Source organism: Canis lupus, chromosome 27 (assembly GCF_011100685.1).
Source record: "Canis lupus familiaris isolate Mischka breed German Shepherd chromosome 27, alternate assembly UU_Cfam_GSD_1.0, whole genome shotgun sequence".
NCBI lineage: Eukaryota > Metazoa > Chordata > Mammalia > Carnivora > Canidae > Canis > Canis lupus.
Window position 1 is genome coordinate 10,055,614 of NC_049248.1, and position 17,629 is coordinate 10,073,242.

Sequence of the window (17,629 nt, forward strand, 5' to 3'; positions counted from 1 at the left end):
AGTAAAACTCAACATACCTGACAACAAATCATTGATATATGACTTAGTAAAACATTTGTTCTACTTCACCAATATTCAGTGCCCAAGAAGCTGGCATTTTTAATAAATGATGAATTTATTTCTCTGTACAGTGTTTTAGTAAGTGCTCAGTAATCAGAATAAGATAAAATGCCTACTCACCAAATGTTTAAGTAAGATAATGCAACTAGCAAAGAACCAAGTAAACCTTCAAATATCAGGCCAACTCCAAAGCTTTCTCTCTTCATTTTGCTATGATATATATATATGTATATTTTGTAATGCTTGAAAGCAGATCTAGGCTACCATACATAGGTAATGAAATATATTGTGTTTCAATTTTTTAAATTAATCGATTAATGAATGAATGTAAAGACTTCTTGCAGAAACACTTCTCTAAATATTTAACTGCCAGTGCAACTGGCTGACTCGGTCAGAAAGAGCTTGTGACTCTTGATTTTGGAGTCATGAGTTCAAGCCCCACATTGGATGTAGAGGTTACTAAAATAATAATAATAATAATAATAATAATAATAATAATAATAATATAAATATTTAACTGCCAGATATTTAAATATCAATAACATTGAGTTCCCAGGAGACTGTGATGACAGAAAGAGTATGTACAAGAAAATATCAGTACTCTGAATGACAAAGAAAACAAAATCAAGAGTGCTAAGTGTTAAAAAAAAAAAGAGTGCTAAGTGTTACTTTAATGAAAGTGCTAACTTCAGTGCTATATTAAGCGAAGTATGCATATGGAAAATCAAATTATGAGACTATTAAGTCATGGTTCAGGAACTTAAAAAACTACTTTTAATTATTTTCACAAAATGAACCAGTAATGTCCAGAAGAAAATAGATATTTTCATTTTTACAAATCTATTCCAACAGGGAAAATCTCACAAAAAATCACTTGTGCCATTATTTCATTTTTTTTTGCTTTTAATATAGTAAATATTTCATAGAACATCTATTAGTAATATAACATAATCTTGATCCAGAAGAAATAAAAGCAAAGAAATACTGCAGTTATATAGGCAATATTACATGGTGGTTAAAATTTCAGGAATTAGAGTCAGACAGAAAAGAATCTCGAATTTGGCTTTGCAATTTGTTATTTGTGAGAGGCAACATATTCACTCTGGCTTCTATTTCTTTACCTGTAAATGGATTTCATAATTATACTTGTTTCATGGTCTTGTGAAAATTAAATATATAGTGTATTTACTATTGGTTGTTTAACTCACACAAAGTACTCTTGATTAAAAAACACAGTTATTGCTGTTATCTGGTGGTTATTTGAGAACTTATTATTTTACTCAAAGATTAATAACTTAAATAAATTCAAGAAGATAACTATATTGTGAGATTTAAAGTATTTAGTTATTGGGTTTTTTTTTTGTTGTTGTTGTTGTTGTTGTTACGAAATCTCTACACCCAATGTGGGGTTAGAATTCATAACCTGGAGATCAAGAGTCACATACTCTACTGACTGGGCCAGCCAGTGTTTCTAGAGTATTTAGATTTTTTCATTTAATTTTTAAGTTGAAACATAGTGATATATTAGGTTCAGGTGTGAAACACAGTGATTTGCCAATTTCTACAGTACAAAATGCTTGCTATGATAAATGTAATTACTGTCATCTTAAAAAGTTATTATGATATTCTGACTATATTCCCTATGCTGTACTTTTAATCTCTATGATTTATTTATTTCATAACTAGAAATTGTAAATATTAATGCCCTTCATGTATTTTGCTCATCCTCCCCACACCCTTCCTTCTGGCAACTACTAGGTTCTTCACTGTACTTTTCAGTCTGTGTCTGGTTTTGTTTGTTTATTTTATTTTTTAGATTCTATATATAAGCGAAATAATATGGTACTTGTTTTTGTCTTATTTCACTTTGCATAATACCCTCTAGATCCAACCATGTTGTCACAATGGCAAGATTTCATTCTTTTAATGGTTGATTAATATTCCATTATGTTTGTATACCACATCTTCTTTATTCACTTACAAGAAATCCATAACCTTTATGAAGAAAGCATTAGGATAACAACAGACCTCTTCACAGACCTGGCAGGCCAGAAAGGGCTGGCAAGATATATTTAGGGTCCTAAATGAGAAGAACCTGCAGCCAAGAATACTTTATCCAGCAAGGCTCTCATTCAGAATAGAAGGAGAGATAAAGAGCTTCCAAGATAGGCAGAAACTGAAAGAACATGTGACCATGAAACCAGCTCTGCAAGAAATATTAAGGAGGACTCTGTAAAAGAAAGAGGAAGTCCAAGGAAACAATCCACAAAAACAGGGACTGAATAGGTATCATGATGACACAAAATTCATATCTTTCAATAGTAATTCTGAATGTGAATGGGCTTAATGACCCTATCAAATGGTGCAGGGTTTCAGACTGGATCAAAAGCAAGACCCATCAATTTGCTGTCTACAAGAGACTCATTTTAGACAGAAAGACACCTACAGCCTGAAAATAAAAGGTTGGAGAACCATGTACCATTCAAATAGTCCTCAAAAGAAAGCAGGGGTAGCCATCTTTATATCAGACAAATTAAAGTTTATCCTGAAGACTGTAGTAAGAGATGAAGAGGGACACTAGTTTATCCCGAAGACTGTAGTAAGAGATGAAGAGGGACACTATATCATACTTAAAGGATGTATCCTACAAGAGGACCTAAGAATCATGAATATTTATGCCCTGAATGTGGGAGCTGCCAAGTATACCAATCAATTGATAACCAAAGTTAAGATATAGTTAGATAATAATACACTCATACTTGGTACTTGAATATAGCACTTTCTACAATTGACAGATCTAAGCACAACATCACCAAAGAAATAAGAGCTTTAATTTTTTTTTTTTAAATAAGAGCTTTAAATGATACACTGGACCAGATGGATTTCACAGATATTTACAGAACTTTACTTCCAAATGCAACTGAATACACATTCTTCTCAAGTGCACATGGAACTTTCTCCAGAATAGACCACATACTGGGTCATAAATCAGGTCTTAACCAATACTGAAAGATTGGAATTGTCCTTTGCATATTTTCAGACCATAATGCTTTGAAACTAGAACTAAATCACAAGAAGAAATTTGGAAGAAATTCAAACACGTGGAGATTAAGGACCATCCTGCTAAAAGATGAAAGGGTCAACCAGGAAATTGAGAAGAATTAAAAAGATTCATGGAAACTAATGAGAATGAAGATACAACCATTTAAATCTTTGGGATACAGCAAAAGCAGTCCTAAGGGGTAAATACATCGCAATACAAGCATCCCTCAAAAAACTGGAAATAACTCAAATACAAAAGCTAACCTTGCACCTAAAGGAGCTGGAGAAAGAACAGCAAATAAAACCTTAACCCAGCAAAAGAAGAGAGTTAATAAAGATTCGAGCAGAACTCAATGAAATAGAGACCAGATGAACTGTGGAACAGATCAACAAAAACAGGAGTTGGTTCTTTGAAAGAATAAGATAGATAAACCATTAGCCAGCTTTATTAAAAACAAAAAAGACACAAATTAATAAAATCACAAATGAAAAAGGAGACATCACCACCAATATCAAGGAAATAAAAACGATTTGAAAAACATATGAGCAGCTATACGACAATAAATTAGGCAATCTAGAAGAAATGGACACATTTCTGGAAAACCATGAACTACCAAAACTGGAACAGGAAGAAATAGAAAACCTGAACAGGCCAATAACCAGGAAGGAAATTGAAGCAGTCAGCAAAAACCTCCCAAGACACAAATTCCAGGGCCAGACGGCTTCTCAGGGGAATTCTATCACACGTTTAAAGAAGAAACCATACCTATTCTACTAAAGCTGTTCCAAAAGATAGAAAGAGATGGAGTACTTCCAAACTCATTCTATGAGGCCAGCATCACCTTAATTCCAAAACCAGACAAAGACCCCACCAAAAAGGAGAATTATAGACAATATCCCTGATGAACACAGATGCAAAAATTCTCAACAAGATACTAGCCAAGCGGATCCAACAATACATTAAGAAGATTATTCACCATGACCAAGTGGGATTTATCCCCAGGATGTAAGGCTGGTTCAACACTCATAAAGCAATCAATGTGATCGATCATATCAGCTAGAGAAAAAATAAGAACCATATGATCCTCTCAATTGATGCAGAGAAAGCTTTTGACAAAATTACAGCATCCATCCCTGATCAAAACTCTTCAGAGTGTAGGGATAGAGGGAACATTCCCCAGCATCTCAGCAAATATCATTCTCAATGGGGAAAAACTGAGAGCCTTTCCCCTAAGATCAGGAACCAGACAGGGATGTCCACTCTCACCACTGCTATTCAACATAGTACTAGAAGTCCTAGCCTCAGCAATCAGGCAACAAAAAGAAATAAAAGGCATTCAGATTGGCAAAGAAAAAGTCAAACTCTCCCTCTTCACAGATGACACGATAATGTACATAGAAAATCCAAAAGAAAAGAAAAAAAAGAAGATCCAAAAGACTCCACCCCAAGATTGCTAGAACTCATACAGCAATTTGGCAGTGTGGCAGGATACAAAATCAATGCCCAGAAGTCAGTGACATTTCTATACACTAACAATGAGACTGAAGAAAGAGAAATGAAGGCGTCAATCTCATTTACAATTGCACCCAAAAGCATAAGGTACCTAGGAATAAATCTAACCAAAGAGGTAAAAGGATCTATACCCTAAAAACTACAGAACACTTCTGAAAGAAATTGAGGAAGACACAAAGAGATGGAAAAATATTCCATGCTCATGGATTGGAAGAATTAATATTGTGAAAATGTCAATGTTACCCAGGGCAATTTACACGTTTAGTGCAATCCTTATCAAAATACCATGGACTTTTGTCAGAGAGTTGGAACAAATCATCTTAAGATTTTTGTGGAATCAGAAAAGACCCCAAATAGCCAGGGGAATATTAAGAAAGAAAATCATAGCTGTGGCATCACAATGCTAGATTTCAGGTTGTACTACAAAGCTGTGGTCATCAAGACAGTGTGGTACTGGCACAAAAACAGACACATAGAACAATGGAACAGAGAATCCAGAAGTGGACCCTCAACTTTATCGTCAACTAATATTTGACAAAGCAGGAAAGACTATCCACTGGAAAAAAGACAGTCTCTTCAATAAATGGTGCTGAGAAAATTGGACATCCACATGCAGAAGAATGAAATTAGACCACTCTCTTTCACCATACACAAAGATAAACTCAAAATGGATGAAAGATCTAAATGTGAGACAAGATTCCATCAAAATCCTAGAGGAGAACACAGGCAACACCCTTTTTGAACTTGGCCACAGCAACTTCTTGCAAGATACATCCATGAAGGCAAGAGAAACAAAAGCAAAAATGAACTATTGGGACTTCATCAAGATAAGAAGCTTTTGCACAGCAAAGGACACAGTCAACAAAACTAAAAGACAACCTACAGAATGGGAGAAGATATTTGCAAATGACCTCTCAGATAAAGGGCTAGTATCCAAGATCTATAAAGAACTTATTAAACTCAACACCAAAGAAACAAACAATCCAATCATGAAATGGGCAAAAGACATGAACAGAAATCTCACAGAGGAAGACATAGACATGGCCAACAAGCACATGTGAAAATGCTCTGCATCACGTGCATCAGGGAAATACTAATCAAAACCACAATGAGATACCACCTCAGACCAGTGAGAATGATGAAAATTAACAAGACAGAAAACAACAAATGTTGGAAAGAATGTGCAGAAAGGGGATCCCTCTTGCAATGTTGGTGGGAATGTGATCTGGTACAGCTACTCTGGAAACTCTGTGGAGGTTCCTCAAAGAGTTAAAAATAGATCTGCCCTAAGACCCAGCAATTGCCCTGCTGGGGATTTACCCCAAAGATACAGATGCAGTGAAACACCAGGACAACTGCACCCTGATGTTTCTAGCAGCAATGTCCACAAGAGCCAAACTGTGGAAGGAGCCTTAGTGGCCATAGAAAGAGGAATGGATAAAGAAGCTGTGGTCTATGTATACAATGGAATATTACTCAGCCATTAGAAACAACAAATACCCACCATTTGCTTCGAGGTAGATGGACCTGGAGGGTATTATGCTGAGTGAAGTAGGTCAATAGGAAAAGGACAAACATTATATGGTCTCTTTCTTTTGGGGAATATAAAAATTAGTGAAAGGAAATAAAGAGAAAGGAGAGAAAATGATGAAAATATCAATGAGGGTGACAAAACATGAGAGGCACCTAACTCTGGGAAATGAACAAGGGGTAGGGGAAGGGGAAGTGGGTGGGGCATTGGGGTGACTGGGTGATGGGCACTGAGGGGGACACTTGGTGAGGTGAGCACTGGGTGTTATGCTATATGTTGGCAAATTGAACTCCAATTAAAAAATAATTTAAAAAGGGCTATGATCATACAAATGGCTATAAAAGATACATATATCAACAAAATCAAAGATAGGAGAGATAGGAAAGTCATAAGGTCATATAACAGAAGAAAAATATAAAATAAGTCATTTTCTTTATTCTCTAAGCAATAGGGGAAAATTTAACGCATTTAAGCAAGGAAATGTCAAGATAAAAGCAGTAATTTTGGTGAACAGAATGAATTAAGGGATTTGGCACTCATGGAAATTTTAAGAGATTAAGAAAATAATAGTAATAATTGTAATGGTGATTAAGATCATCTTGCCTGACATATTATTAGCAGATGTAGAAAGAATATTTTCCATACACGTGTTTAAATGTCAGAAGAAAGGATTTGGGGAGTCAGGAAGATGGCTGAGTAGGAGGATCCTAGGATCCTCATGTTCCATGAACACAACTAGAGAATTATCAAATTATCTTAAATACCCTATAAGTCAACCTGAAGACTAACAGAACAAATTTGTAGAGAGCAAAATGGAGTCTTCCATGTTAATCAGGATCCTGTCAAGCAGGGGCTTGTGTCAAGCAATGACACGGTACTTAAAGGACTGCAGTTATGAGTTATTGCTGGGACCAGCATCAGCTGACACCTCAGAACTGATAATAAGCAGTACGGAAGGAGGTCTCTAGGGGCTTAAGACCAATTAAGTCCCTTTAAAAAGGAGAGGATTTTTGCAGCAAACTGTCTGACTCCTCAGACATGACCTCTCTGTGTCTGATCACGTAAAAAATGGCAACTACCACTGAAGGCTCTGCCCAACTGATTTTTGAACAGAAGTGAGATCCTTCACTGCTTGAACATAATAAGCAGTAAGTGCTTTGAGCTGACCCAGACCAGATGAAGCTTATCTCAACTGTGTGCCCGTAGACTGTCTTAGTGTTCAATTCATTAACTTCCTACACCCTTCTGTTATCTTGTTTGTTGTGTGGTTTGTCTTATGTTCTGCTCTTTATGCTGTGTAAGAAGACAACTTTAATCACACAGTAAAATGTCATTGAGTCTAGAATCCTGACCCTACTTTATTATAATTGTGATTAACTTTGCTTTATGATTGAACAAAGATGACATTGTAGAAAGACACAACTCATGTGTGCACCTTCATAGCATCCTCATGACAAAATTCCATAACTCCCCATACAGGGAGAGATGATACCACATCGAAGAGGGTAGGAAGAAGATAAGAGATGTGTTTTAGGGGATAAATAGATCATTGGTGCTACAAAGGGGAGAGAGCCATGGTTGTGGAGAAGGGCAGGAGAGAAGGGAGCACACAAAGGAATGCATAAGTAGAACATTTCCCCAAAGACATTGACTTGAAAAATGACAGCCTTAATTTCATGAGTTCTGGTAACAAGTGGGGTTTAAAGCCTAGAGTTTTAAAGGTCAGCAGACTTGGCTAGAATACACCCCAGGGCATTGTGCTGCTCCTGGAGAGAAGGTAGGCAAACAATCTGGGGGCAGACAGCATGGAAACTTGATAGCATGTCAAGAATTCCCCTATGGGAGGCTATTCATACTTTTTGGAACTCATCCATGAGAGGCAACATTCATGGAGATGCATCTCTGGGAAGAAAGAAGTTGGCTGGTGCCATTTCCCTCCCCTATACCCTAGCATAAACACAGAGCCACCTGCAAGAAGCAATGCAATGCCAACTGGTTGCCTAATTTTCTTACACTAAGCTCCACACCCCTCCACTCTGGTGGAATTGCCTTTTTCAGTCACACTTTCCTCAGTCCCAGTGCAGTGGGCCCCTCCCCCAGAAGACCAGTGCAAACCCCAGATCACATCATGTCTCCTAACCAGAGAGTTCTGCAGGACCTCAGTTCCGATGGAGTTGGTGTCAGGTCTCATTTCACAAGCAGACCAGAGCACATCTAATTAAAACTCACTGCATGGAGGTCAGGGACCAAACACTGCCCAAAGCAAACAAAGAGAGCCTCTGCAGATGACTGGCCTGAATGATACAGCAGTTAAAATACAACAGCAGAATGCAGGCAGCACACTGCAGACCCTCCCTGAAGCACCAGGAACTGGACACTACATGACTTCTTCTTCATAAAGTCACTACTCTTAGGAGCAGAAGATATGACTGACAATATGCCAAGATGGAGGAATTCATCCCAAACAAAAGAACAAGATTAGGCCACTGCCAGAGATCTGAGTGAAACAGATATAAATAACATGCCTGATAAGGAACTTAAAGCAACAATCATAAGAATAGTCACTGGGCTTGAGAAAAGCATGGAAGACATTAGAGAGACACTTAACACAGAGATAAAAGAGTTAAAAAAGATGCAGTGAAACACCAGGATACCTGCACCCCGATGTTTATAGCAGCAATGTCCACAATAGCCAAACTGTGGAAGGAGCCTCGGTGCCCATCGAAGGATGAATGGATAAAGAAGATGTGGTCTATGTATACAATGGAATATTACTCAGCCATTGGAAACAACAAATACCCACCATTTGCTTCGACATGGATGGAATTGGAGGGTATTATGCTGAGTGAAATAAGTCAATTGGAGAAGGACTTATTATATGGTCTCATATATATATGACTTATATATATAAGACTTATTATATGGTCTCATTCATTTGGGGAATATAAGAAGTTGTGAAAGGGAATAAAGGGGAAAGGAGAAAAAATGAGTGAGAAATATCAGAAAGCAAGACAGAACATGAGAGACTCCTAACTCTGGGAAAGGACCTAGGGGTGGTGGAAAGGGAGGTGGGTGGGGGGTGGGGGTGACTAGGTGACAGGCACTGAGGGGGACACTTGGGATGAGCACTGGGTGTTATGCTATATGTTGGCAAATTGAACACCAGTAAAAAATTAATTTATAAAAAAACAGCCTTTTTCTTGGTTTTCCTCTTTTTCTCCCCATGTTCATTTGACTTGTTTCCTAAATTCCACATAAGAGTTCAATCATACCATGCACCTTTTCTAAGCACAACACTATGGAACAAGAAACCAACTACAAAAAAAAAAAATCTGGAAAAATCACACATACATGGAGGTTAAACAACATGCTACAAAACAATGAGTGATTAAACCAGGAGATTTAAAAACAAATACTTGGAAGCAAATTAAAATGAAAACATATGGTCCAAAACCTTTGAAGCAGCCAAAGTGTTCACAAGAGGGAAGTATAGAGCAATATAGGCCTACCTTAAGAATCAAGAAAAATCTCAAATAAACAACCTAACCTTACATCTATAGTAGCTAGCAAAAGAACAATAAGCAAAGCTAAAAGCCAGCAGATGGAAGGAAATAATAAAGATTAATGAATGAAGCCAATGAAGCCAAGAGCAAGTTCTTTGAAAAAAAAATTAATAAAATTGATAAATCTCTAGCTAGATTCACCAAAAAGAAAAGACTCAAATCTCACAAATGAGAGAAGAGAAATAACAACTAACACCACAGAAATACAAACAACTACAATATTATGAAAGACTATATGCCAAAAATTGGAGAACTTGGAAGAAAATGGATACATTCCTAAAAACATATGCACTACCAAAAGTGAAACAGGAAGAAATAGAAAATCTGAACAGACCAAGCACTAGCAAAGAACTTGAAACATTAATCATAAAACTCCCAACAAACAGAATTCCAACTGGCTTCACAGATGAATTCTACCAAATATCTAAAAAAGAATTAATATCTATTGTTCTCAAACTATTCTAAAAATTGAAAAGGAAGGAAAACTCAAATTCATTCTATGAGGCCAGCATAACCCTGATACTAAAATCAGATAAAGATGCCACCAAAAAACTAAATAAATAAGATTTAAAAAGAATCACAGGCCAATATTCCTGATGAACATGAATACAAAAATTCTCAATAAAATACTAGCAAACCGAATCCAGCAATACATTAAAAAAAATAATTTAGCACAATCAAATGGGATTTATTCTTGGGTTGCAAGGGTGTTTTAATATTTGCAAATCAATCAATGTGACACATCACATTAATAAAAGAAAGGATAAGAATCATATGATCATTTCAATAGATGAAGAAAAAGCATTTGATGAAGTACAACATCCACTCATGATAAAAATCCTCAATAAAGTAGGGTTAGAGGATTTCAATATAATAAAGGCCATCTATGAAAAACCCACAGCTAATATCATCCTTAGTGGGGAAAACTGAGAGCCTTTCCTCTATGTCAGAAACGGGACAGGGATGTCCAGTGTTATCTAACATAGCACTGGAAGTCCTAGCCAAAGCAATCAGACAAGAAGAAGAAATAAAAGGGTTTCAAATTGGTAAGGAAGAAGATAAACTTTCATTCTTTGCAGATGATATGATACTCTATACAGAAAATCTGAAAGACTCCACCAAAAAGCTGTTAGAACTGATACACAAATTCAGTAAAGTTGCAGGATACAAAATCAATTTACAGAAATCTGTTGCATTTCTATACACCAAAATGAAGCAGTAGAAAGGGAAATTAAGGAATCAATCCAATTTACAATTGCACCAAAACCCATAGCCTTAGGAATAAGCCTTAATCAAAGAGATAATAGACCTGTACAGTGAAAAGTATAAAACACTGACGAAAGAAATTGAAGATGACATAGAGAAATGGAAAGACATTCTATACCCATGGATTAGAAGAAGAAATATCGGTAAAATGTCTATACTTACCAAAGCAATCTATACATTTAATGCAATTCCTATCAAAATACCACCAGCATTTCTCACAGAACTAGAACAATCCGAAAATTTATATGGAACCACAAAAGACACCAAATAGCTAAAGCATTCTAGAAAAAGAAAAGCAAAGCTGGAGGTATCGCAATTGTGGATTTCAAGTTATATTACAAAGCTATCATGACCAAAACAGTATGATACTGGCACAGAAATAAACACATAGATCAAGAACAAAATAGAAAACCCAGAAATTGACTCACAGCTATATGGTCTATTGATCTTTGGCAAAGCAGGAAAGAATATCCAATGGGAAAAAGGCAGTCTCTTCAATAAGTGGTGTTGGGAAAATCGGTCAGCTACATGCAAAAGAATGAAACTGGACAATTTTCTTACACCATATACAAAAAATAAATCCAAAAACCTAAATGTGGGATAAAAACCATAAAAAAACCTAAAGGAGAACACAGGCAGTAACATCTTTGATACAATTTTAGCAGCTTCCTTCTAGATGTGTCTCCTGAGGCAAGGGAAACAAAAGCAAAAATGAACTCTTGTGGCTTCATCAAAATAAAAATCTTCTACACAGTGAAGCAAACAATAAAACTAAAAGGCAATGTATGAAATGGCAGAAGATATTTGCAAATGACATATCTGATAAAGGGTTAGTATTCACAATATCTAAAAATCTTATATAACCCCAAACCAAATAATCCAATTAAAAACGGGAAGAAGATATGAATAGACATGTTTCTAAACATTATGTAAATGACCAACAGACACATGAAAAGAGGCTCAACATCATTGATCAACAGAGAAATACAATTTGAAACTACAATGAGTTATCGCCTCACTGTGTCAGAATGGCTAAAATCAACAACACCAGAAATAACAGGTGTTGGTAAGGAAATAGAGAAAAAAACCCTCTTACAGTGTTGCTGAGGATGAAAACAGGTGCAACCACTCTGAAAATCAGTGTGGAATTTCCTCTAAAAGTAAAAGTATAACTACCTCATGATCCAACAATTGCACTACTAGGTGTTTGCCCAAAGAATATAAAAATACTAATTCAATGGATTACATTTGCTCTGACATATATAGTAGCATTATCTATAAGAGTCAAATTATGCAAACAGCCCAAGTGTCTATCAGCAGATGAATGGATAAAAAAAAATGTGGTATGTATACAATAGAATATTACCCAGCCATAAAAAAGGAATGAAGTCTTGCCATTTGCAATGACATGGATGGAGCTAGAGAATATAATGCTAAGCAAAGTAAGTCAGTCAGAGAAAAACAAATGCCATATGATTCCACTCATATGTGGAATTTAAGAAACAAAACAAATAAGCAAAGGGGGAAAAGAGAGAGAGGGGGAAACCAATAAACAGATTCGTAATTATGGAGAACAAACTGATGATTACTAGGGGGTAGGGGAGTGGGGGGATGTGTAAAATAGGTGATGGGATGAAGGAAGGTACTTGTGATGAGCACTGGGTGATTTATGGAAGTGTTGAATCATCATATTGTACACCTAAAACTAATATTATACCGTATGTTAGCTAACTGGAATTTAAATTAAAACCAAAAAAAAAAAAAAAAAGGAAAGAAAAAAGAATTTGAAGAAAAAAAAGTTTTCCTCCCTCTTCTCTGTCTCTGTTCAGAACTGCAGTATAGACCTGGGTAATAAAAACTAAAAAAAGTTGTTAACTTTTAAAGGAGAGTTAAAACTTCACCATCAGCCATTTAGGTTTTCTGCTAGGCTTTTCAACAAAAAGACAGATTTATTAGATAAAAACAAGCTATTAACGTATCACGGGGGAGAAACCTAAAGGAAGAGGTATTCAAGCCTCCTTAGCATCTTCAACAGAGAATGATGCTTTGGAGAGAAGTAACAACAGAAAGAAAAGCAGTGTTAGTCTTCCAAAGGTGGCACTCTGTGGGAGGCAAATACTAGTGAGGAAACGAATGGAGTAAGGTTTACTGCCTAGGGGCTGATAAGAGTTGGTATAGTAAAAGGAGAATTTATCTCTTGTCTTTAGGTAGAAAAGGGGGAGGGTAAAATGGGTTTTGATATGTGGAACAAGGGAAAAAGAAAAAAATTAAATTTCCTTACAACTTACAGCCCATGACAAGTCCTTGAGACAAGCAGAGTGACTTTCCTCCAGAAACTCAACTACCATGTTGTTAATACTTTGGTAAGCAAAAGGCAATCTTAGCTTAACATTATCCCGGCCTCCAGGATCCTGACCTCCAGGATCCTGTAAATTGTCTTTAACATATGAAAAATCGCTTTGGAAACTTCCTTGATTCTACCCTTCCCAACGTCCTCACCCCGACCCCGAGGTATATGTTAGCACATGGCCACTGATATACATCGGAAGGGTCTCATGACTCAGGCTTTATTAGACAGTCATCAATGAACTTTGCCTAACAACGGTTAGCCCCCTCCTGGAAACCTTGTTTCCAAAATTCCTTGGAGACATACACTATCCCTAACTCCTTCTCAACCTGAAAGTATAAAATCACCACCCCTCATAACCCCAGAGCAACTCACAGGTCCTGTCCCAGTGCTTTAATAAAATGACTTTTTTTTTGCACTGAAGACTTCACGAGAATTTTTTCTTGACTGTTTGCTCTGAACCCCAACATTGCTACCTCAGCTTTCTCTGTGTTTACTGCATCCTGACGTCTTCAGTTCAGAATATTTTTTATGTTAAAAAAAGCATGCTTTGGGGCACAAATTCTAATTTCCTTCAGTTTCACAATCACTATAGAAAGGGAAAGGATTCTAACAGAAGAGATATATCTGCAATATTTTCAGACAATTTGATTCTACAAAAAGAAATACCAACAGAATCAGCTTTCATTTTGTTTGCTTTTCATGTATCTCTGGTTATAACCACTAGAGCTATACTATGCTAAACAGTACATGAGTGAGCATCTTTTGCTTGTTCTTCATCTTGAAAAGAATGTATAAAATTTGATTAAGCATCATAAAAATGCTGTATAAATTTAGCATGACATTAGCAATTTAAGGAAGCAGTCTCCTATTCCCTATTTCCTAAGAGTTTATCTCAGATAGATGTTGAATATTATCAAATGCTTTATATGCTTTTACTGAATAATGAGTGCTCATTTCAGCAGCACATGTACTAAATTGTTATGAATAGTCATGTGAATTTTACCTTTTAAGTCTGTTAATGAGGTAGCCTATACTGGTTGCTTTCCTGATATCTAAGTATTCCAAAGGTAAGTCCAGGTGAATATAAATTTTTGACTACATGGTTGTAGCTAATTATTTTTTTTAAAGATTTTATTTATTCATGAGAGACACAGAGAGAAGCAGAGACATAGGCAGAGGGAGAAGCAGGCTCCCTATGGGGAGCCGCATGTGGGACTCAATCCCAGGACACCCCCCAAAGGCAGAGGCTTAACCCCTTAGCCACCCAGGCATTCTCTAATTTGTTTTTGAATCTCTACCTCTAATTTCATAAGAGAATCTATTTATTTTTGTCTTGTTCTTAGCTTGTATTGAAAGCAAATTTTCAATGACCTATTAGAAAGGAATTGGCTAGATGTCTTTTTTTTTTTTTTTCTATTTTCTGGAGAAAGTTGTAAAAGAATTAGCTGTTCCTTTAAAGATTGGTAGATTTACTATATTTTAATTATCATTTCCCAGTTTCCTTATTTATTTTATTTCTTTTTTCTCATTACATTTTGGCATTTTTTACTTTCTGAAATTCTATTTTCTGTTATCTAAGTTGATAAATGCATTGGTATTTTAGTTTACTAGGACTGCTGTAATAAGATACCACAGACTGGATAGCTAAAACAACAAATATTTACTGTGTCACATTTCTGGAGGTTAGAACTCTGGAATTAAGCTGTTGGCAGGGTTGGTTCCTTGTAGGGGCTGTAAGGAAAGGATCTGTTCCAGGTCTTTCTTTTCATCTTGTAGATGGTTATCATTATGTTGATGAGGCATTCCCTTGTACATGAGTCTTTCTCCAAAATTTCCATTTTAGTAAGGACACCAGTCACGTTGGATTGGGGCCCAGCCCACTAACTTCATTTTAACTCATTAAAAACCTTATCTCCAAATAAGGTCATGTTCTGAGATACTGGAGGTTTGGACTTCAACACATGAATTTGGGGGAGACCAAATTTAATCTGTAACAATTGATAAATCATTTTCAAAGTATTTCATTAAATTTAAATATTTATATTTTATGTAAATATTTGTACTTTGATATTTTCTTTTTTGGTAGCTTCTCTTTTACAAACCTTAATACATCTAGTTATTTAGGGATCCCTGGGTGGCTCAGTGGTTTAGTGCCTGCCTTTGGCCCAGGGCATGATCCTGGAGTCCCGGGATGGAGTCCCACATCAGGCTCCCTTCATGGGGCCTGCTTCTCCCTCTGCCTGTGTCTCTGCCTCTCTCTCTCTCTCTCTCTCTCTGTATCTTTCATGAATAAATAAATAAAATCTTTTTTAAAAAAAATCTAGTTATTTAATCTTTTCTAACTACAGTTTGATTTCGTTACTCTTCTCTTTTTTTCATTCACTTCTTCCATTATCTACATTTTTCATTTTTTTATTTCACTCTATTGAACATACATGTGTGTGTGTATGTATGTATGTATGTATGTATGTGTCATATTATCTCTCCATCTCTATCTCAAATTCTTATTTCCAGAATTTGGCATTTCTGCCTACATTTTTTCCTATCTCTCAGCTTTTCTTTTTATTTTCCATCTTGTTTGCTTTTCTACTGGGTTTTAGACTAATTCATTCATAATAGCATCTGTCTTACTAATTAACTCTACAAAATGTCCTTTATTTCAAATATATTTCCTTAACATATCCACTTGGTTTTCCTAATTTTGTTAGGCATTTTTTTGTTATGTTTGAATTCTCAGAATAACTCATTGAAAGATTTGGCTTCCTGGAATATCCTGGGAATTATTATATTTTATTTATTTGGGAATTCTTGTATTTTAGAGTAATTACTTAGGTACCCAGCTATTTTACATGTTCTCCAGGCATTGTGGCCCTCTCACATAGTGTTATGACTCAAGGCCAAGTTTTTTTTTTTTAAGATTTTATTTATTTATTCATGAGAGATACACAGAGAGAGGCAGAAACACAGGCAGAGAGAGAAGCAGGCTCCCCACAGGGAGCCTGATGTGGGACTCCTTCTGGGACTGAGACCATGTCCTGAGCCAAAGGCATCCGCTCAACCACTGAGCCACCCAGGTTTCTCGAAGGCCAAGTTTTTAATTTAAGGAGACATCATGTCTTGTGAGTTATAAGCAGAACAGACTACTATTGGCAATGCCTTTCTGTTTCTGCCTCACAGAAAAGTTTCTCTGGTCAAGAATTCAACCTTAAAACCTATGAAAAAACAACACTAGGAAAGGCAATCTTTTTTGGTGACAATCAAAATCCATACGGTCCGTGAAGAGAGCAAGTGTAGGAATTAATGTAATGAGCTGCCTGGCCAGCCTGCAGGGATATATTTTAAAATTCAGCCTTTCTAAACAATTATAAATGTATTCACACCAAATTTAAGATATCCAAGATATAGGAAGCAAACACTGACAGAATTTTAAAAAATTATTCTGAATTTTAGATAGTTGGTCATTAGTGTTTTAAAAAGGAATAAAATACCTTTGGCCAAGTAAATCAATCAGGCTCATACATTAACAGATCCAACTGTTCAAAGAGCATAAAGATGAAGAAAATTCCCATCCTTGCACAATGGAAAGAGATAAGATATGAAAGAATCTTTTTTTTTTTTTTTTTTTTTTTTTACTATTTTATTTATTCATGAGAGGTACACAAGAGAGACTGAGACATAGGCAGAGGGAGAAGCAGCCTCCATGCAGGGAGCCCAATGTGGGACTCAATCCTGGGACTTCAGGATCATGCCCTGGGCCGAAGGTAGGTGCTCAACCCCTGAGCCACCCAGGCATCCCAGATATGAAGGATTCTGATGAGCTTACTGGAAGACCATGCGAACACTAGACTGCAGATATATCATGCAGGAATGAAGGAAAACAAAACCTTCAGCTGTTAATTCAGTTGGTATTTTGTGATTTTAATATATGTTTTCTCTGAATCCAGAGTCTATCCAATCACATATTAAGAGTCCTTTGGCTAGCCTCACAAGCCACTTGGGAAAGCATCCTTCTATTATGTGCAAAATCAATGTTAAAGATCATGAACTAGAAATTAAGGACCTGAAGAGAGTAGGGCAGAGTGCCTAGGATTTTGACTTACTGCTTTGTCCATCTTTATGCACACCCAAATATGCATCAGTGTGTGTATATATATGCATAATTACTCTTTACTAAGCACTTAATACTCATCTGTCAATGAACTCAACATTCTTCACAAAATATCTGTCTCATAACAACATTTATAAGACAGGACTGATTATCTTCATTTTATAAATGCAGAAATTATGTTCAGAGAGATTAATAT